The 21,830-nt window shown below is 40.2% G+C and overlaps 1 long non-coding RNA gene across 1 annotated transcript; it reads left to right on the forward strand.

The window, feature by feature from the left end:
• The first annotated feature begins 41 nt into the window (after window positions 1–41).
• Window positions 42–21,253, forward strand: LOC107000819 (uncharacterized). The gene is made up of 2 exons (XR_001447967.3): window positions 42–242; window positions 19,891–21,253. It is a non-coding gene; the product is annotated as an uncharacterized LOC107000819 (long non-coding RNA).
• The last annotated feature ends 577 nt before the right edge of the window (window positions 21,254–21,830 follow it).

Below are 21,830 nucleotides of genomic sequence, written 5' to 3' on the forward strand. Positions count from 1 at the left end.
CTCCTTCCGGTGCCCCTTCCCGGCTGCAGCTGGCCGCCTGCGCCTATGGGGTGTTAGTTCCGGGCCCAGCTTGGGCTGGTGGGGTAGGTCGGGAGAGGGCGCGGTCTCACAGCCTTTGCGCAGATTGCGGGGCACCAGGTGGGGGCCCAGGCGACGCCGAACGCGGGCAGAGCGGAAACCGCGCAGACCCGCTGGACCTCGCTGATTGCCGGCTGCACCGGTGGGTTCGCGACCTTGAACAGGTGACTCCAATAGCTCCAGGAGGGCAGCGCGCCCTTGGCGGAACTGCCAGATAAGCCGAGCTTGAGGCTGTCCTAGCCCAGTGGGCAATCGTGAAATGCAGAGGCACCTTTGCCTCTCAGATAGCATCTTTCATAGTAGGATGGGGAATAAACACCGTTTCCTTACAGGAGAATCAGCCTGTAAGAGCAGAATGCCCCAAATCGACATTGCCATAAAAACGGAGTAGGTGACTTCGCAACCTGCAATAATAGGATTGAGTTTATTCAAGCTGTATTATTTGTTCATGTGAAACACATTTATTGACTGGCACGCAGAGAAAGCTGTAAAAAAATTTTGTAAGATTACATAAAATTAAGAGAAAAGTCTGGAAATACATAAAAGTTTATTAAGGAAAGGAAGGTCTGAGACCAAACAAGAAAAGCACACACACACAGACACACTCAGCAATACTTTGCCCCAACATGTGTTTAGTTATTACACCAAGTGGAGTTTTTTAGGTCCTGTCTGTCCCTGACGCTCTGATAAAAAATATTGAGACTAGCAAGAGAACAGAGAAAATTCAGAAGAATAATCAAGGAAACAAAGGTCTAGTTTTAAAAGCCTTGGTCAACTTCACACAAAATTAATTTTAACATTACTTAATACATTTTTTGGCATCTATTATCTGTGTTCTTTTCAGTCCCTGGTGACATAACGTACCTTAATGTTGCATTTTAACTTTGAATCTGTGAATCCCGTATGTGTTCTCAAGAGTCAGATAAATACTAGATTTTCTCTTTTACTCATTGTTTATAACCAGAGAAAGAGCAGAAGATGCTGAACATGAGGAGAGGAAGGCTGTGCCTTCACCTTTGATGACACAAAAAACAGTGGCCATAATAAGAAAAAATGTGAAGGACACACTGTTGGATCAATGAGTTGACACAAAGTTACAGCACAACCTGAGTTGTAGCCCAAGCTAATGATAAATCTAAAAACCGTATTTCAGTCAAATTAGTCATGAAATGTTTGCCTTCTAATCGGCCAGGCAAAAAGGAGGCTATAAATTTTAAATTTTCTACTAAATGGATATTCTCCTAAATGAATAAATCTATACAGATTTACTTCTCAATAAGGATTATAAAAATGGATCACAAAAGAATGCAAAAGCAAAAGTAATTAAATTTCAAGTCCAGTAAGGTACAGTCTGTATATGTATGGCGTGACATTTATAGGAGAACATACCACAGTAGATACTCCTGAAGCAATGGCTTCTGAACAAGTTACAGAGATGATTCAGATAAAAGCTTTTCTGCTAGAGGAGATCTTTAAAGTCAGTAAGTCTGGCTTACTTTGAAAGCACATGTCCCCAAAACTTTTATTTGTCAGGAGTTTGGTTTATTTTCCCCTCTCTCACTCCCTATTTTCTATAACACCGTGACTTTTCTTGCCAACTGTGAGGCAGTATTTGTGGCATGCCACCTCCAAGCTTAGCAGGGAATAACTATATTTGAAATATAAAAAGTGTTGTCTCAAATCATTGATAGAAGAATACATTCATTCAACAGATACTTAGCACTTGCTATGTAGTAGGTGATAAGGCTATAATGGTGACTGAGACAATATAGCTTCTGCCTTCATGGAGCTGAGTGGGGGAATTCAGTAAAAGCTATAGATGTAAATGGCAAAAACGACTAAGTCAAAAAACCCGAAAGACAAAAATACTAAAGACTTTTATAATGGATGGTTCGATTTCTACAAAAACAGCAAGACTTTACATCCTTTGAAAATGTGAAGCTCTTAAATATGCACTGTCTGACAAATGTTCAATTGCTGCAGGATGGTTATGCTGTAGTCACTTAAAATTCATATAGCTTCATATTGTTGAAACTGGAAAGATCAATCCACCTAAGGATGTGAAACCTGGTAGCGTATTAGTAGAGATATGAGAAATTCTCTTAGACATATTGTTGCGGGTGATAGAAGTCTGTTTCTTATTGGCTCTACAAGACTTTGTGGATAATTGCCACCGAGACAGAGGGAGAAAGTCACCAAGAAAAATAACAATAAGGCCAAGAAAGAAAAAGACAGGGAATAGTAACATAAGGTTGTTAAAAATGTAGTACTTTCGGCCAGGCATGGTGGCTTAGGCCTGTAATCGCAGCACTTTGGGAGACCGAGGCGGGCACATCACCTGAAATCAGGAGTTCAAGACCAGCCTGGCCAACATGGCAAAACCCCATCTCTACTAAAAATACAAAAATCAGCCGGACGTGGTGGTGCACCCCTGTAGTCCCAGCTACTTGGGACGCTGAGACAGAAGAATCACTTGAACCCAGGAGGCGAAGGTTGCAGTGAGCCAAGATTGCGCCACTGCACTCCAGCCTGGATGACAAGAGCGAAACTCTCTCTCTCAAAAAAAAAAATATATATATATATATATACATATATATACACACACACACACACACACATATATAAAGTATTGTCACATACTTGCTGATTCATAGAGTATCTATTCAAATATTTGAGAAGAGAAGCTTTTTATGAAAGTAAAGAACTGAGAAATGTAGACCTCAGGTAGGAAAAGAAAACTTGCCATAATAGTTTAGAGTATTTTTAGAGAAATATCTGGTTTGTAAGATTAATATTTTGGTAGGCTTATTTTTTCATAAAATTATAATTATACATTCCTATTGGTTTTGTTGATACTGTTTTTCTGATATTGAAATTAATGCATTAATAGTGCTCCACCATTAAGTACCTTTGAAATAAAAGCTCTTTAGAGGAGGAATAATCAGCGTAGAACTTGTGAATATGTTTCATTAAATCAATAATATCAAGCCCATAAAAATACGATTTCTGTCCAACTTTGAAGTATTGTAAAGTGTCAACAGCATGGGCTTTGGAGCCAGACACACATGGACTGGACTCTTATTCCTGCCCCTTACTAGCTGAATGCTCTTGGGCAAGTTACTGAAATTCTGTGGGCTTCAGTTTTTTCAGCTGTAAAACAGCTGATAGTAAAACAGACGTAATATTACCTATTAACCGCATTGTTAAGGATTTCATTTTGTTTCTGTAAAAGCATGTGTCTAGAGACTAGGTCATGAAAACGTATCCTCCACTGAGATACCTGTATTTACTGCTTTTCCCACAGTACGAAGCCCAGCATTTCTCCTAGTAGCCAAGGAGAACTAGAGAACTGTGGAATTTATGACTCAGGAATCCCACCCCCACTTATTTGAAAGATAAGGTATATAAAGCTGCTGGAAATTTGTGAGTTTTCCAAGACCTAAAGAATCTAGGTCTCCTGCGCTCTAGTGCAACATGCACTCCAGGCTGCTTCATGCCTTTCCCTTGCTGCTTCCTTGCACTAAATAAAGTATAGAAATAGGCAATTACACTTGAAGAATTGAAACCAAAAAGAATAAGTAATTCAGTGTTACAGTGTCTTCAAAGGAATTCATTCAGGAAGACATTTTTAAATATTCATATATTTTGATCCAGTAACCTTTATTTTAGGAGTCTCCCCAATCAAAATAATCAGAGATGCAAACAATCATTTATTTATGAAAATGTTAGGCACCACATGTTTTTAAGTGGTGGGAAATTGTAAACAACAATCTAGACATTCAACAATAGAGAAATGGCTAAATAATGTGACTCTAAGCCTTGAATTTTAATTCAAGTATACAAATCATCTTTTCAAAGAATATTCAATGACATCATATTATATGAAGTGAAAAAAGCACAGGATAAAACACGGTATAAAACATTTAGTAAGATTGTGATTTTGTAAAATATTTCATTTTAAATATGCATGGAAAAGGCTGAAAGATGTTTTCACTTTATTTTTATAGCATACATTCAGTCTTTATACCCAACCAGAAAAAGTATTTTCCCAAAAACATGAAAACTGCCCTCTCCATAGATTACCATTATTAACTTTTTGCTTATATTCTTCTAGACTTATTTCCAAGAAAATATCAATATAATTTTTTACAAAAGTAGAAATGTACTAAACATTTTGCAATTCTGCTATTTTGACTTAAAATATAGTGAGCATCTTTTTATTAAAGTAAACTTGGTGCAATGACTCACAACTGTAATCCCAGCACCTTGGGAGGCCAAGGCGGGCAGGTCACGAGATCAGGAGATCAAGACCATCCTGGCTAACAGTGCAACCCCGTCTCTACTAAAAATACAAAATATTAGCCGGGCATGGTGGCGGGCACCTGTAGTCCCAGCTACTCGGGAGGCTGAGGCAGGAGAATGGTGTGAAACCAGGAGGCAGAGCTTGCAGTGAGCCGAAATCGCGCCACTGCACTCCAGTCTGGGCAACAGAGCAAGACTCTGTCTCAAAATAAATAAATAAATATAAAATAAAATAAACTTTAACTTTGGATTAGCTTTGGAAGGTAGAATTTCATATTATTTTAATTATATTCTTTTTACTTTCTGTGAACAAGTTAGAACTAACATTAACAGAAATGTTAGTCATACAAATAGGAATCACAGCAATATTATACACCAGTAACTATTTGAATGAATGGTAATTACATAATTATTATTCTTGTACAAGGACAAGAATCCTAAGTGAAACACAAAAAAAGTGACTCTAAAAAGAAAGCCTAAAGTGGTACCAGTTATTTTGTGACTTGAAAAAATACTTCTTATTCACCATGACTTTGTTAGCCCAGAATTTTTCACATAAATGATTTACTCATTTTTAATAAACAATATGTCCTTAAAAAGTTCATTTCTGAGATATGGCATCAAAAGTACAAGCAACAAAGGAAAACATAGATAAGTTGGACTTCATCAGAATTGAAAACTTTTGTGATTCAAAGGACACTATCAAGAAAGTGAAAAGACAGCCCACAAAGTTGGAGAAAATATTTGTAAATTATACATAAGGTACTTGTACAAAAATATATAAAGAACTCTCTTAGAACTAATTAATAAAAAGACAGCCCAATTAAAAAATATGCAAAGAATATGATTAGGCATTTCTCCAAACAAGAGATAAAAGTGACCAATAAGTACATGAAAAGATGCTCAACATCAGTAGTCATCAGGGGAATGTAAATCAAAACCACAATGAGATATCATTTCACACCTACATAGGTGATCATAATAAGAAAAGATAATAACAAGGGTTGACGAGGACGTGGAAAAATTGGTTGGAATCCTCATACATTGCTGATGGGAGTGTAAAATGATGTAGCTGCTTTGGAAGACAGTCTGGCGGTTCTTCAGTTAAACATACTGTTATCATATGACCCAGCAATTCCATACCTAGGTATACTCCCAAGAGAAATGAAAACACATATGCACACAAAAGCTTGAACACAAATTTTCATAGCAGCATTATCCAAATCACCAAAAAGTAGAAACAACCAGGCCGGACACAATGACTCACACCTGTAATCCCAGCACTTTGAGAGGTTAAGGCAAGTAGATCACGAGGTCAGGAGTTCAAGACCAGCCTGGCCAAGATGCTGAAACCCCATCTCTACTAAAAATATATATATATATACAAAAAATTAGCCGGGCCCGTGGTGGTGGGCGCCTGTAATCCCAGCCACTCAGGAGGTTGAGGCAGAGAATTGCTTGAACCTGGGAGGCAGAGGTTGCAGTGAGCCGAGATTGCACCACTGCACTCCAGCCTGGGTAACAGAGCAAGACTCGTTTAAAAATAAATAAATAAATAAAGTAATAAAGTAGAACCAAAATGTCCCATCTACTAATAAATGCTTAAATACAATGTGTTATATCTGTACAATTGAATATTATTCAGCCATTAAAAGGAATGAAGTACTGATACAGCATGTATGAAATTTAGAAACATTATACTAAGCAATGCCAGGCACGGTGGCTCACATCTGTAATCCCAGCACTTTGGGAGGCCGAGGCAGGTGAATCACTTGAGGTCAGGACTTGGAGACCAGCCTGGCCAATGTGGTGAAACCTCATCTCTACTAAAAATACAAAAAGTAGCCAGGCGTGGTGGTGGGCGCCTGGAATCAGCTATGGGGGAGGCTGAGGCAGGAGAATCACTTGAACCTGGGAAGTGGAGGTTGCAGTGAGCCAGGATCACGCCACTGCACTCCAGCCTGGGCAACAGTGAGACTCCATCTCAAAAAAAAAAAAAAAAAAAAAAAGAAGCCAGCACAAAAGACCACATACTATATTATTCCATTTATATGAAATGTCCAGAATAGGCAATCTATAGAGACAGAACATGGATAACTGGTTATCTAGGACTTGGGGGAGTGTTGCAGGAAAATGGAGAGTGACTGCTAATGCATACAGGACAGGGTTTCATTGTGGGGCAATGAAAATGTTGTAAAGTTGATATAATGATTGCACAATTCTGTGAGTATACTAAAAACCATTAAATTGTATACTTTAAATGGGTGAATTGTATGGTGGTGTGGGTTGATTTGTATCCACTAAAAAGATATGTTAAAGTCCTACCCCTGTACCTTGAATATCACCTTATTTAGAAATGGGATATTTGCAGATGTGATCAAGTTAAGATAAGGCCATACTGTATTAGGATGGACACCTAAAACCAAGGACTGGTGTCCTCATAAGAAGAGAGAGATTCGGGGCCAGGTGCGATGGCTCAGGCCTGTAATCCCAGCACTTTGGGAGGCTGAGGCAGGCAGATCACGAGGTCAGGAGATGGAGACCATCCTGGCTAACATGGTGAAACCCCGTCTCTACTAAAAATACAAAAACTTAGCTGGGCTTGGTGGCGGGCGCCTGTAGTCCCAGCTGCTGGGGAGGCTGAGGCAGGAGAATGGCGTGAACCCGGGAGGCGGAGCTTGCAGTGAGCCGACATCGCGCCACTGCACTCCAGCCTGGGCGCCAGAGTGAGACTCTGGCTTAAAAAAGAGAGAGAAGAGAGAGATTTGAAGACACGGAGGAGACACAGGGAAGAAGGCCATGTGATGACAGAGACAGTAAAGCAATTTAGTTAGCGAGCCAAAGAACACCAAGGAGTGCTGACAACCACCAGGACATAGAAAGGAGGGAAAAGATTCTTCCCCAGAGCCTTCAGGAGCGTCCCCCTGCCGACATCTTGATTTTGGATGGCCAGTCTTCCAGCACTGTGAGAAAATAAATATTTTCAATAAAATAAAACAATATTCTGTAAATTATGTAAATGTAAAATAAAACAAAATTCTGTAAATATTCAATAAAATAAAACGATATTCAATGAAACAAATTCTGTTGTTTTAATCCACCCAGTTTGTGGTAATTTGTAGCCATATAAAACTAATATATATGGTGTGATACAGTATGTGAATTATATACTAATAAAACTTTCTTTTAAGGGCTCTGGGTTTATTTTTGTTTTTAAGTGGAAATGTGTACACTCATGGCAGAGAGCATTGGAAGTCTAGAAGGCAAAAGGCGAAAAGGAGGCTCTATTCATGCCGACTTCTGCCGGGCAGAAGCAGGAGTGAGGGGAAGGCATAGACCAGAGCCCTTACTGGGGTTCTGCAGCAAATGCAAGGCAGAGCAGGGGAAACAGTTTAGGATTTGACTAGTTTGAATAATTCCAATAGGCTTTGGGCTATAGAGGTGATCTCTAGTTGCCTGATACCTGGCCTTGTGATGATTTAGGGCAGGGCAAACAGTGGCTTGGTATGTGAGAATTAGATAAGAAGGTATGTGGAGCCACAACCTTGATCAGGTGGTCTGCACATGAGTTCCCAGGACGCCGACTTACAGAACAGAGGTAAATATGATTTGGTCCTGTGATAAGTGGATACCAAATAGACATACAGAATCTTTAAAAATGCAGTTAAAACTGATAGCCTGATACCATTTACCTTCAGACTGAGTCCCCTACCTACCCAAGTACATTGCCTGACAAGTTAACAGCTGAATACTATTCCCTGATTGGTGCTTTGGCCCTGGGAACTAAACTTTGGTTCCTTCTCTATCCAGTCATTCTCTCTCCCTTTAGACTCTCTGAAACTCTGCATCCCACCCAACTGCCTATCCATCCCAACAGGTCTGATCACCTATTCAGTGAAAGATTAAAACAAAATTTAGCAGCTCCCAACTGCCCCCAAGATACAATGTTCTTTGTAAATTGTTTACATTTTATTTTTGAGTAGCTAATGGAATATAGTTGCTATACGGAAGGAAAAGTATCCCCTCACTCTTGTCCTCAGTTCCCTTCCTCCAAGTTAACAAGTATTAACTATCTTTGGTGGGACTTTCCATAGATTTTATGCACATATAACATATATTCTCCCACCACCATCACCATTTTTAAAAAAATTTTTATTTATTTATTTATTTATTTATTTATTGAGAGAGAGTCTCGCTCTGTCACCCAGGCTGGAGTGCAGTGGCGCAATCTCGGCTCACTGCGAGCTCCGCCTCCGGGATTCATGCCATTCTCCTGCCTCAACCTCCCGAGTTGCTGGGACTACAGGTGCCCACCACCATGCCCAGCTAATTTTTGTATTTTCAGTAGAGACGGGGTTTCACCATGTTAGCCAGGATGGTCTCGATCTCCTGACTTCATGATCCGCCCGCCTCGGCCTCCCAAAGTGCTGGGATTACAGGCATGAGCCACCACGCCTGGCCCACCATCACCGTTTTTTTTAATCCAGATGTGTTCACATACAAACACTGCTCCATCTTGCTTTTTTCTCCTAACAGTATATCTTTGCAATCAACCATATACTGTTATACAAGAAGCTTCCTCATTCTTTCAAACAAGCATAGTATTGCATTTAAATGTATCATAAATTATTTAATGGACACAATGTAAGTTATTCAGGAAATGAATACCCTGAAAGCCCTGACTTGATCTCTAGGCAATCTATGCATGTAACAAAATTTTACTTGGAACTCATAAATTTATACAAAAAAATAAAGGTACCATAATTTAACCAGTCCTCTAGTGAAAAATATTAAGGATATTTCCAACCTTTTGCCTTACAGTGATGCAATTAACCTTATTCATACATCATTTTGCACATTTATGAATATATCTGTAGGAGAAAACCTTCAAAGCAGTATTACTGAATCAACTATGCTTTTGATAGGTGTTTCAAATTGATTTCCATAGAAGTAACCACATTTAAACGCCCATCAGCAACATATGCAACCTATTTATCCTCCCCATCATTAACACAGCATGTGTAGCAAGTGCTGCCATGCCCAGCTCACATTCCTCAGACCTGTCAGTGTGTTTCTGTGACTTCCAACTGTCAATATCTGCTCAGTCTCTGTGCCTGAGAGTCCCAACTCTGTGCCTGAGAGTCCCCCTCCCAACTGAACAAGGAGTCTTATGGGATTATAGGAAGATCAAAAGCACAGAAAATGAACACCAGTACCCTCAACCCCCCACCACCACCACCACCATACACACAAGGCACAAGGAGCAGCATTTACCCCTGACTTTTCAGCTCCATCATCCCTCTAGTGGGATAATTCTGAGGTTTGTACGTTACATTACCTCCTAGGGTTTTTCCACAAGGTAGCTGGTAAATAAAGTACCTTCATTGGCTGCCTTACCTTTTCTATGGTACTTCCCTACTTCTCTTTCCAGTATCCCCTCCCAGCTGCCCCATCTGAATTGCCCTCCTAGGATTCTTTTTATTTGTGATTAGTATCAGGCAGCAAAAGTAGAGGTCAGCAACGTTTACCTTCCAAAGATAATTGAGCTCCTTATTTGATCTGAGTGTTCCTACATCTGTTTCATCTTCTTCATAATGTTGATATTTTTCGGGCTATTGGAAACTAGTCTCTTTAAAACCATGCAACATTAATTAAAGCTTTAAAGCAGATGTCTGTACCAGAAAAAATTCAGCAAATTACTTTTAAAATAAGAATTTTTCCCTTAATCTCAGCAGGAATCCTGATAGCATGCATATTATTCATGTAGGTTGGCACTGAAATTATCTTGGGGCCATGGAGAAGAAAGGAAAATAAACAACATGTTGATTTTCATAGGGAATTTTAAAAGATGTATACTTTTTTTTTTTTTTTTTTTTTTTTTTTTTTGAGACGGAGTCTCAAGCTGTTGCCCAGGCTGGAGTGCAGTGGCGCGATCTCGGCTCACTGCAAGCTCCGCCTCCCGGGTTCCTGCCATTCTCCTGCCTCAGCCTCCTGAGCAGCTGGGACTACAGGCGCCCGCCACCGCGCCCGGCTAATTTTTTGTATTTTTAGTAGAGACGGGGTTTCACTGTGGTCTCGATCTCCTGACCTTGTGATCCGCCCGCCTCGGCCTCCCAAAGTGCTGGGATTACAGGCTTGAGCCACCGCGCCCGGCCAAGATGTATACTTTTAAAGGCTTCGTAATGTTTCTTTCAAAATGTCTAACAATAAGTAAAACAACATGGGGGAAAAAGACTAAATGGAACTTCACTTAAATGTTAAATGTTTCACTATTGAGGCAAATTATTTTTTTCTAGGAGAGACAGTTACCTTCAGATGCAGATAAGCAAAACCACTAGCTAATAAGTCAGCTTCTTAGAGCTTTAGTTTTATTTCCTCTGAAATGAGACTATAATTCATAGGAGTGTTTTGATGATTAAATGAGCTAATAGATGTAAAGTACTTAGCACATTGCCTGTCATAATACTCAGTAATTGGTCCTTATTCTTACAAAAACAGTTTCCACTCATGTGCCATTATCTACTCTAAAAGTAGCCAGGGAAGAATACATCGCATGGAAGGATTAGGACAGCCTAGGGAAAGGAAGTAGGGCACTACATAAAGGATTCATAAGACAAAACCCCCACATCTCAGGATGGCACAAATCAAGAAGACAGCATAATCTCTTTCCCCATGCTTTGCATTGTTTGGGCTACCCAGACTTCTATAAACGCGTACAGGGGGCATCACAGAAGTTACTACAGAGAAGGGTAGTCTGGCTTAATGCAAATGCTAGAGTAGACACATTTTCTCTAAGATCATTGCTTTTGCTATGCCTACCTGACACTATAACTATTAATGTTACCAATTCTAAAAACATGATTTAGAGTTGCAGCAACAATGCCTCTTCTTCAGAGCAGCCTATGCAATAGTTGTTTATTTGTTTAAAGCAAGATTTGCAGGTAGGAGGTAGAGGGCAGGCAATGAGAGTTGGTATAGAGAGGATGTACTGGACATATCATGGTGTCTATAATGGCATAGTAGAAAAAGAACAGGACAAAGAACCAGGCAGGCAGGGTTCTAATTCTAGCTCTTCCAGTGACAGTTTGTGAACTTGGGCAAACTACTAAAATTTGTCTGTGAACAGTCCCCCAGTAAACTGTCAGCAAGTGCTATCAACTCTACCTCGAAAGCATATCCCAATTCTGTCCACTTCTCTCTCCATCGAAGCCAGGCCACTGTTTCCTCTCTACAGCAACAGCCTCCTATGGATTTCTTGCTTCCCTGCTGACCTCACTACAATTTCTCTTAGACACTGAAGCAGAGGGATAGTTAAGAATTTAAAATATTATATAATCTCCTGCTCAGGTCTCCTAATGATTCTCTACCTCACTTAGAAAAAACAAGTTCATACTATAGTGCTTAAGATGATGTTCATGATATAAACCCTCCCCCAACCTCCACCTCTGTTTCCTCATTGTGGCTGACAGCCCGTAACGTGGTTCCCATGATCCCCACCTCCAGGTATTCATCCCAGGATAATTCCTTTCCCTTGAGTGGGCAGGACCTGGACATGTTTTTAACCAACAGAATACAGCCAGGGTGATGGGCCATCACCTCTGTGATAACCTTACACAAGACTATAACCTCTCTTGCTGGGAAACTCTCTCTCTCTCGCTGGTGTTGAGGAAGCAAGCAGCCATGAGGGGAAGGCCCCCACAGCAAGGAACTGAGGGCAGCTTCCAGCCAACAGCCAGCAAGAGGTTGAGGCCCTCCAGCCAAGAGCCTGCAAAAAATTGAATTCTGCCAAAAACTGCTTGAGCTTGGAAGCAGATTCACAGATGAGCCTCCCATGAGAACCCTACCTTGGCCAATACCCTGATTGCAGCTTTGCAGAGGACCCAGCTAAACTGTGCCAGGCTGCTACATTTGTGGTAATATTGTTATATAACAACAGATAACCAATGCACTTCTCTTCCATTACACTCCTTCTCATCCCTACACTGGACCTTCTTGCTGCTCTCCCATGTGTCAAGGCTATTCCCTCCTCAGGGTCATTGCACTTACCGTGTCCTCTGCCTAGGAGGCTTTTAACCCAGCTCTTTACCTAGCTGACCTTTTCTTGTCATTCAAGATCTTAGCTCTAGTGTTTATTCTTATCTAACTAATCTAAATAGCCATTCTGACACTGGCACATCACAATGTTTTCGTTCTCTGCATAGGACAATTACCCCCCAAAAAAGTCTTTGTTCTGTTTCTTTAGAAAGTGAGCTATTTGAGAGCAAGGACCTTGTCTATCTTGTTTCCTACTATGTGCCTAGAAGCTAAAATAGTAGCTGGTACTATAGTAACATTCAATAAATACTTGTTAATTATCATTGAATGAATATTGGGCAGTATTTAAGCTCCTTCCCGTGCTCAAATAGTCTCAGGTCCATAGTCTCAGGTCACATATGTCCCAAGGGGACATATGCAAAGATGTGCATTGTAACAATATTTATGGTACAGAAAATAGAAGATAATCTTGGTGTCCATCACTGGAAGAGTAGATTAGCAATAGATCAGATTTGCACATTGCAGCATGGCTGAACTTAAAGCATAATGCCCAAGACTAAGATGTATATGGTGCACATTTTTGTAAAACAAAAATCCACATGCATACACAGATACCTGTTTTGTAAGAACTATATAAAGAAACAAGCAAAAAACCACATTAAAAAGACTAGAATGTTTGCCTATAGGAGAGGAAGGAGACGCAAGTGGGAAATGGGATTAATAGGGAATAACTAAAACAAGAGAAGGACCTTGCTTAGTCTAATGATGATAATGTGCTAGGAATCGAGCTGTGTGATTAATTCAATATTTTCATCAGAGAGCCAAAATTAAGGCAAAGCAACATTGTGTGATTCAGAGATCATAGGCAATATCCAAAGGTGTCATCAGCTTAAAGATTAAAAAAAGTTGGATTAAATACTGGAACATGACCTGCACTGGGAGTCTAACATCATTCTTCACTCCTACCCTTCCCTCGCGTCCTTATGGAACTGAGGGCCTGGGGGCTTCCAAATTTTCTCTCAGTTTAGTCTCCACCCATCTTAGGTTTCCATCATGATTAGACTTAAGCTTAATTTTCTTGACACTGCTTCTTCACAGCTGTGCTCTTGCCATGCTCTTGCAGGACGTATACAATGTATGGTTATCTCTCTTTTTGTGATGTTAGACCTATTAAGGACCAATGCCACCAGTCTTTATGTCAATGCCTCTCTAGTCATTTTGCTTATCTGAGGCTAATTTTCTACTTCATTCCTCAGGAAGAGTTCGTGGGAGCAATATTCCCTGAGATCCTAAATGTCTATAACAATTTATCTGTAGACTTTAGGCTTGAAAGTCAACTAAGCACAATATATAATTTCTTGGCTCATATTATCATTGCTAACACATATCTTTCAGACTTTTATGTTACAGCTTATACCTTTCTACACTGGAATGTTCTTTCCACTCATCACCTGTCAAACTCTATTCATCCACTTATACCCCGTTGTGGCTTTCTACTACTATGACACATTTCCTATCTCCTCCTGACAGGGTTAAGTTCTACTTTCACAAGTCTTCTTATGCAGCTTTATATATTTCTCTATGGTATTAATCCATATTACATAGCTACAATTCGTTAAGCACTTTCTAGGAAGTTCGCCTAGTTTTCTAGGCAAACAAAATCTCATCTAATCTTGTTTTCTAGGCAAACAAATGAAATACATCAGTGTCACTTTTTTCTCTGGAGACAACATTTAATTTTGAATCACTCTATCATCCCTAAACTCTAGCCCAGTTGTCTATATCTCAGTACATTTAAGTTCTTCAGGTATAGTAGGAATATCATTTTCCTGGACCTACCTCTCCCAAAGCTTTCTAACCTGCACCAATCTGGACTGCTGGCTCTCTAGCGCTGCTGCCTAGCCATTGTCTGAGATCTACCTTCACCCTCATCCTGGGGGTTCCCGTTGTCTCTTTTTTTTTGTAATAAATTTCCCACTTTCTAGATCTTAAGTTAATCCTTTGAGTTTCTTTTTTTGTAGCTTTCTGAAAAAAGGAAGATTGAGGTAAAATATTAGAGATTAAAACTTGCCCTATCCTTACATGTGATTTGTTTATAATTCCAAGTTAGAAATCATTTTTTTTCCTCTGACAATTTTAAAGACATTGTTCTATCGTCTCACAGTTTCCAGTGTCACCTTTGAGTAGCCAATGCCATTATGATTCTAAATCCTCGGGAAGCCTTTATGATCTTCTTTTTGTCCCCAGGATTCTGAAATTTCAAGATGAGGTACCTTGGTGCACTCAGTGGGCCCTATCAATCAGAAACTCAATTCTGAGAATTTTTTAAAAATTATTTCTCTGGTAACTTCTTATCCTCTATTTCTTTCACTCTCTCTCGCTCTTCTCGTCTCTGTCTCTCATCTGTCTCTCTCTCTATATATAGACTTAATATATATAATATATAAATACTTAATATATACTATATTAAAATACTTTATATATGGTATTGAATTATATATAGTGTTTTTTATATATACATAACTCCTGTTATTCAGATTTTATATCTCCTGAGCTGAATGCTGATTTTCTAATTTTCTTATATTGCCCTTCTATTTTCCATCTCTTTATCTTTTTGTGATAAAGATACTTTCTGAGAGATATTTCCTCATCATTAATTTTTAACCCTACATTTTTAAAAGCTTTTCAGTCATTTTTATATTTCTTAAAGCGCAATCATGAAAATACCAAATGCCAGCATGTAGTACAACGCCTGACATGTGGGAATAAGTGCTTAGTGCACAATTTTTGAAAAAACAAATGGACTTCAATCCCCAACCTGCCATTCTAACTTTAGAGATCAAAACAGCTGACAACAGGCCTCATTCATTTTCTATTGCCTTTTTGTGCTTAGAAATAATTACTACTAGTTCAGTTTTAAAAGTGCTTTTTTTTTTTTTTTTTTTTTTTTTTTTGAGATGGAGCCTTGCTGTGTCACCCAGGCTGGAGTACAGTGGCGCGATCTCAGCTCACTGCAACCTCCGCCTCCGGGGTTCAAGCGATTCTGCCTCAGACTCCCAAGTAGCTGGGACTATAGGTGCATGACACCACACCTGGCTAATTTTTGTATTTTCAGTAGAGACGGGGTTTCACCATATTGGCCAGGCAGGTCTCAAACTCCTGACCTCGTGATCCGCCCACCTCGGCCTCACAAAGTGCTTGGATTACAGGCGTGAGCCACTGCGCCTGGCCTAAAAGTACTTTTAGCTAATATAACATGCTTTTCTATGTTGTTTACATAGACTAATTTTTCCTAAGAAGCCAATAAATTACTCACATAGCCTTATGTATGTGCTAAAACTGAACAGAAAACTGATACCTATTCTGCTCTAAATGGTGAAATAGCAAGTGAAAAAATAATGTAGCAAGAACTACGTGCTCATTGCATGTACTAAATTATTTAATACACGTGACACACTATAAATTAGTGGCTGCTGTCATCCCCATTTTATAGAAAAGGAAATTAACTGGAGGCAATGGCATGCACCTGTGATCCCAGCTACTCAGGAGACTAAGGCAGGAGGATTACTCGAGCCCAGGAGTTTGAGACCAGCCAGGCTAACATAGCAAGACCCAGTCTCAAGGCGGGGATAAGGGGTTGGGGAAGGAAGTTAAAACACAGAGAAGCTGGATTTAATATTTTGCAATTTTTTTACTTCTATCAATTTTTTAATCATGATTTTTATTTTCAAGAGATCTTTTATCCTCTCCATATGCTTTTTTTTTTTTTTTTTTTTTTTTTTTTTAAAGAGACAGGGTCTCACTATGTTGCCAGGCTGGACTCACAATCCTGGCTCAAGCAATCCTCCCAAGTAGCCAGGACTACAAGTGCATAACACTGAACCTGGCTTGCTTACCTATGGCTTTTAAAAAACATCTCATTTTTTCTTCATGAATGCAATAGCTTCTTTTATCTCTCTGAGACCATAACTTGTAGGTCTTAACTTTTCTGATTCCTCTATTGTCTCAGTTTCCTCCAAATTCTTTTCTGTTTGTTTTATCTCTATTTCTTCATGCTGGAAACTTTCCTCAAATGTCTGATTCTTACCTATTCATTTATATCTAAGAGTGAGGCACTAAAACCTAAAAACAAAACCTTTGTGGAGAAGTGCAATGTACTGAATTATAGACTTATTGCAGAATGATTCGGTAGGGCCCAAGCTATTCCCTAGGGAAAACCTCCCCAGAAATGTGTCAGCATCTCTAAATCTTTTTTCTAGGCATGGCCATTTTCCCCAGGAGAAATTCTCCTTCCAGTTTCATACTTTGGTGGATATTATAGATGCCAGCATTCTAAGAGCCACGGTAAGGAAGGAGGCTTTATAGTCTTACTTTGAGATATATCAATTTCCACTTATTTCTCCTACTTTCTGCAGAGCTTCCTGCCTTTCACCTATGCCTGAGTTTGAGTTTCTCAATTCAATACCTTTCCATTTTCTGCTGGGCTGGGTTACTTGTCTGCCTATGGTATGGAAAGGGATATAAGGGTCTAACTGCTTCATTCACAGATATTCAATCCATCCTTCTGTTTTCAGCCTCACTTCTCACCCCTACCTTCAGAGATGACTAATACTACCTATTCCTGAGATTTTCCAGGGTTTGAAGGCAGGGTTTTTCTTTTTTGGCTCCCCTCTCTGCAGGCAGTATTGTTTCTGCTTTCTCTGGTCTGCTAGATCAGTTAGCAATTGCAAACTGATTTGGGGGCTTCCAAAATTTAATTGGCATCTCTCAACTGTTCTTCTACCTCCTCCTGTTGTCTCCCTTCATGTTCTTTCTCTTAGATTTGTGCCTTTTAAAATCCCTTTAGTGTCATCTAGGTGAAAATTCAGGAAGGAGCAAAAGGAAATGCGAGTCTCCAGTCTTTCATGTTTAGCAAGAAACCTGTGCTTTTAACTTCTCCGTTATGCTGCCTGTATGTATAGCTTGCATGGCTATTCCCCACATAGATTATGATTTTCTTGAAGGCAGAGACTTGAAAATAAAAAAAAATTCCGACGCTCTTGGGAAAAGATTAAATGTGCTGTAGTTATGGCAGCAAGTAACCACCAGAACTAGTTCCAAACTGGTTTAATGGGGTGAGCATGGCGGCTCGCACCTGTAATCCCAGCATTTTGAGAGACTGAAGTAGTAGGTTCACTTGAGCCCAGGGGTTCACGGATGCAGTGAGCTATAATTGTACACTGTACTCTAGCCTGGGCAACAGAGTAAGAGCCTGTCTCAAAAAATAAACCAGAAAGGAATAAAATAAAATAATCTGGTCTACTGGATTGATGGCAACTTACCTAACTGAACACAGTTCTGAAATCTAGCCAGAAACAACCCTGTGCTTTTGAAAGCCAGCCAGTCCACAACAATCTCATCTAAACAACTGAGTTTCCCTAGCTGGCAACAACCAACCCACCCCACCTCTGAAAGTCTACCAATCCCTCAACTTCATGCTCCCCAAACTTCTATAGACAACCAGCTCCTTGCTTTACTGGAGGAGACTGTACTTCAGGCAGCATTAGATTCAGCTTTTTGTTTCAGATATTGAGTAGTAGTCTTTTTCTTTGTCAGATCTCAGCAACCACCACAGTATCTGTTGCTTGGAAGGTACTCAATGGGAAGATGGGAGAAGGTGCAGAGGGCAACTCTAAATGTATCCTAAGTGAAGGGGCCGGGGCTGTTTGCCCTACGCAGCCCTGTGGCAAGGCTAAACCAGGTACAAATTTTGCTCAACGTTCACTCTTCAATTCCAATTCATAAGCATCTTAGGTATAAGAAATGTAAACATCTGCATCCAGAAGCAAGTATGTTTGCCTGCCACCTTTCCTTCAGTATTGTTAACTGTATATAATTGTGAAAGGAAAATTTCTTGGAGCCCCAAAATCACTAAGCTAAAAGGAAAATTCAAGCTGGGAATCACTTAGGGCAAACTTGCCTCCCATTCTATTCAAAGTCATCCCTCTGCTCACTGAGTAAATGTGTATCTGATTGAGTCCTTTGGAGAGGCTAATCAAAAACTCAGAAGAATGCAACCACTTGTCTCTCACCTACCTGTGACCTGGGAACCCCCTCCCTGCTTCAAGATGCCCTGCTTTTACTTTGAGTTGTGCTGCCTTTCCAGACTGAACTAATGTTCATCTTACCTATGCTGATTGAGGTCTCATATCTCCCTAAAATGTATAAAACCAAGTTGTGCTCTGGCCACCTTGGGCACATGTCATCAGGAACTCCTGAGGCTGTGTCATGGGCATGCATCTTCAACCTTGGCAAAATAAACTTTCTAAATTAACTGAGACCTGTCTCAAATTTTGGGGGTTCACATTTGGTAACCACGTAGGGATTCTGAGTGGAGATGCCCCTGACCTTTAACAAATCTCCTCCTGGTGCTTGGTACCAGCATGAGCTAACTTTATGGCTCAAACCAACAGGACAATTTGCTGAGGTGTGAGAGCATCCCCTCCAGAGAATCCCTGATCTCCCCAAATGTGGCCCAAGATCTAAAGTTTATTTTTCCTTACAAATCCCCCCCTCCACTTTTTTTTTGGAGTTCTACTTGCTCCCAACAAGGAAGGCAAGTTTTCCTGCTTCCATGACGATCCAAGGCAGGTAACTTCTTTGTGGAGTTTGAGCTCACTTCTAACAGGGAAAATGAGGTCTTTCTCCTGCTTCTGGGATGGTAGAGAGCAGTCTACAGCCTGAGACCTATCCCTAGGTAAGTAACTGAGTTGGGGTTGGTCTTGGCTAAAGTTAAGACTAACAACCAGCTAGTCTTAGTTTCTTCTTACCATTAGAGTGCTCAGTAATCATATAAGTGGCATGATCGTACAATGGCAACTGGTTGAAAGAGTTATTATCAGTAGAAAGGTATCTGGGTTACAATAAGGGATTGTGGAGACCAAGGTTTTATCATGCTACTTGAAATCTTTGCCTGCATGATAAAACTTGTACATTTTAGGGAGATATAAGGCATCAATCAATACATGTATGTATGCCAAGTAGCAGGCTTTAGAAAGAATAGACTTTAAATTTTTCTTCTTAGAATTATGGTCTGTGTTGATGTTAATGCTGGAGGGGTATAATGAGGCATGCCAACCTCCACTTCCCATCTTGGCCTGAACCAGTTTTTCAGGTTAAATTTTAGAGTGCCCTGGGAGAGGAGGGTATCCATTCAGATGGTTGCCAGGGCCTTCAAATTTTATTTTCGGTTTACAACTCTATATGGTCAACTGTTTTCTTTATCCCAGTTCAAAGAAGGGAAGGAGAATCTCCCATCAACAGATATCACATTTACAGTAGCAAAAGCAGTTCTAACAGATATAGCAAAAAATATCCTATATGGAACATAATATATTATTGGGTTAAATATTCTCCAGACAACACTTAACCACTAGGATAAGATGTGTACTTTAGAACTTAACTCTTTTCTGAGAAGCTGAATTCATTTGTCTCCAGGACACCTAACATGATGCAGCAGAAATTTCTTCTAGGAATCTAAAGGGACCATATGGAGCAAGTTATATTCAAGAAAAACAGGACTATGAGGCTTAGAGTACCAGAGAGGAGGCAACAACAATTACAAGTACAAAAAGTCCATTTGGCAAAAGAAATCTGAAGAGCACAGTGTCCTGCACCGGGCTCTGTTACAGCCTGGAGTAAGGTGAAGATGTGGGGGAAATCAGACAGCAGGGAGAATGGGGCCACTGCAGCCCCTCTGACTTTCTTTTCCTGGACTTTCTCAACATCCTTTCCTGCTCTGCTGTTGTTGCAGCTGCAGGTCCTCACTCCAGGTTGGCAGCCAGGGGCTCAGATGGAGCCGGCCCCACACCTCTGCACGTTCCCAACCTGAAAACCACTCCAGGCTCCCAGCCTTGCCTATCGGTTCCCTGAGGGTCTTGGACGCTACCCCAGCACAGGGATGTACCTTCTGCCTGGGCGCCACCAGAGGCAAGCTCCAAGGATGTAGTTTGGCACCTTCTTACAATTAATTGGTTTTGGACGACTTGGTAATTTAGAAACTGCTGAGGTGAACCTCCAATAGAGGAAGTCTAGCACGGTTCTATGCCTGACTGTGCCCCTGATTATGCCTCAAAATGCCTCTTAAGGCCCTGATGATGGGTGCTGGTTTCCCTACAAAGGCGAACATGCTTCTCAGAAGATGCTCCTCCTGCCTTCTGCATCAATGAGGGAAGTTTGGAGGACAAAGTACAGGTTACTTTTGGAACAATAGGTTCCTGTCTCCCTCTGTCCTTTTGACATATTTTCAGATGTAGAAGGGAAAGACCTAAGACACTATCCAAACCCATGGGATCTATCATCACCTATAGGGTGTGACTTGTCACTGTAGCTGAGCCACCTGGCCTTAGCTGCATGTGTCCCAAACAACCACTTGAAAGCTACCGGTTAGAAAGAAATGTGCTTGATACTAGATGCAGCCTGTTAAATATGTTATATGAATTCTAAAAATTAAATACATAAATCTTATTTTTGGTAAATATTGTCAGTCTCTAAAAGACAGTATATATTTTAAATCTTATACTATAATTATAAATTTGTCTATTTCTCCTTATAGTTCCACCTGTATTTGATTTATGTATATTGAAAATCTGTGGTTGGTTCCATGTAAGATCTTAACTGTTATGTCTTTTTGGATAAATATTTCTTTTACCATTACAAAATGTTTTTCTTTATCTCTTTTAGTCTTTTTCATCTGTAGTACTACATCTGTTATTATTACATCCGTATTACTACATCTGTTATTATCACATCTGTTATTACTTGCTTGATATTTGTTTTTTAAAATATATCTTTTATCTCACCTTTGGGCATCATTAGAAAATGGCTTAATATTTTCCGTTTTAGACCTATTGTTAATCCTTTATAATGAACTATGAGGAAGAAAAAAAATTTTTTTTTTTTGAAATGGAGTCTCGTTCTATTGCCTAGGCTGGAGTGCAGTGGCGCGATTTCCACTCACTGCAAGCTCCGCCACCTCCCAGGTTCACGTCATTCTCCTGCCTCAGCCTCCCAAGAAGCTGGGACTACAGGCGCCTGACACCACGCCTGGTTAATTTTTTTGTATTTTTAGTAGAGACGGGGTTTCACCATGTGTGCCAGGATGGTCTCTGTCTCCTGACCTCGTGATCCGCCCGCCTCAGCCTCCCAAAGTGCTGGGATTACAAGCGTGAGCCATCGTGCCCGGCCGAGGAAGAAAATTTTAAGGCACCAAAATGTTGGGGTACCAAGAGAAAGAACCAGTCAGAGTATTTGTTCTTCCCTTTATTTTCAATTATCTTAACCAATGCTAGAGGTTCCTCAAAATGTTAAAAATGGAACTATCTTATGACCCAACATTTCTACTCCTAGGTATGTACCCCAAGAGAAATGAAAACATG

The sequence above is a fragment of the Macaca mulatta genome, chromosome 11 (genome assembly GCF_049350105.2).
Source record: "Macaca mulatta isolate MMU2019108-1 chromosome 11, T2T-MMU8v2.0, whole genome shotgun sequence".
Classification (NCBI taxonomy): Eukaryota; Metazoa; Chordata; class Mammalia; order Primates; family Cercopithecidae; genus Macaca; species Macaca mulatta.